General features: G+C 38.2%; 1 protein-coding gene across 3 annotated transcripts in view; it reads left to right on the forward strand.

The window, feature by feature from the left end:
* Window positions 1-1,883, forward strand: part of ano1a (anoctamin 1, calcium activated chloride channel a) — an 88,073-nt gene that overhangs the window by 40,674 nt on the left and 45,516 nt on the right. The window lies entirely within an intron of this gene.

Genomic DNA, 1,883 nt, shown 5'->3' on the forward strand with positions numbered 1-1,883 from the left:
AAGAGATGCAGACATCTAGTCTCTACACAGAAGTTACAGCACTCAAAGTAAGCAGATTCTGCTTCATTATAGCTGTAAGATATATAAGCAAGGGAAACAAATGCATTAAAATAACCAAAGCTCAGTAGTTCTGGACAATCATCAATACGGCTGTAATATGCATAAACAAGTAAGATAAAGTATAAAAGGTAACTAAAAGGAACTAAAGTTATTAGAAGTAACTAAAGCTGATAAAGTAACTAGAGTTTATAAGACTCAAATCTTACACACAGCAGCAAGATAGTATTACAGTCATCAAAAATTGTCTTGATTAGTTTACAATCTGTTGGTCTTTGGTTCTTGTTACCATTGCTAACTCTGAGAGACGAGGCAGTCCACGTAACTTCAAAACAGTGCTGATTTATTCAAAGGATTACAGGTAAAATTAACATTACACGCTCAGGTATCTTGCACCTCCAAACTGCTCACAGGCAGATGTAAGATGAAAGACCCTGAACCCACCAGGCCTATACATTATATCCCCTCGGTTGGGCTAGCCCCATACTACACAGAAACGTCAACCGAGACATCTCTGTTGCCAGCTTTGCAGCTGGTCATAGCAGTAGTCAAAACATGAAGCAAATCAATGTGTGTGTGTCTGTTGATTAAGTGGTGTGTAGCTAAAAACATTCTCACACGACCTCTAGTAACATGTCGTGACATTAAACATAAGAACATATTATGGCTAAGGCTACAGTTATACACGTCATAATAATAATATTAAACACCCTGTCTGCTGACAGTCATCAACTTTTCTCTCTAGTTATCCTTGACCAGATGTACCCTGTAGAAACTCATGAGCATGACTAAGCATTTAACAGTCTAACTAGACATCCTATCTCCACTAAACATTTCTAATACATAAAGTATCTACCCAATATCTATCTGACTAAAAATACCTAACAACCTGTGTACGGAGATGCTTGCCCCTGATTCACATTTCACTTTCACTGGTTTAATCAGTGTTTTATCCATGGCAATCAATGTGATTATTTCTAAACTTGCTCAAGGTGAAAATATAAACATGCAATCTGTCTGGCATGGTTTGTTCAGATTTTTCACGGAGCACAATTACATCGGTCTGTAGCTGCATCTGTTGTCTCTTACCTTATTTGCGTGTTATGATATCACCAGGGCAAAAGGGCAGTTGCTTGAGCACTGCCTGGGATCTATCTGTGCAGATGCTTGAAGTGAACCTTTGGATTTAAAAGCTAGCTGAACCTCCTTTAACAGCGATAACCTCAAGATCTTGCAGGAGCTTTGCATCTAAGCTCTTTGAGATCACTCTGTAACTGGATTTATGCAAATGATGATTGATGATAGGTTTTGGGAGGGGCAGTGCAGGAAAACAGCCACACAGACAAGAAACACATATAATGTGTTAAAGCATTCAGATGAATTAAGATTCAAGATTTTTTTTCACCATTTATGCATAAACAGACAGTCTAGGCATATAGGAATTCTTGTGCAGCTTCCCTCTGGAGTCAAGTAAAGAGTTTAAAGCCAAAAGAACAAACACCTAGTCTAAATATAAAATCACCCAAGAATACAAAATGCAGAAAACAAGAATACCCAAGAATACAAAATAGTTGATAAAATTGTGAATACAGGAATAAGATAGCAGGTAAAATGGGGAGTTAGAGATATTGCACATGGTATTGCACATAGTAGAGTTCGATGTGATATTTCACTTAGTAGGGTAACGAGGGGTTATTGCACAGGTTTTTCACATCTTTGTATTTGCCATCAGTCTTGCTGCAGCAGGGATAAAGCTGTTGTAAAGTCTTGTTCTGTGTGTGATGATACTGTCCACCCTGCTGTGCCTGAGGCTGTAGGTGCAGTTT

This window comes from Monopterus albus, unplaced genomic scaffold, assembly GCF_001952655.1.
Source record: "Monopterus albus unplaced genomic scaffold, M_albus_1.0 scaffold137.1, whole genome shotgun sequence".
NCBI lineage: Eukaryota > Metazoa > Chordata > Actinopteri > Synbranchiformes > Synbranchidae > Monopterus > Monopterus albus.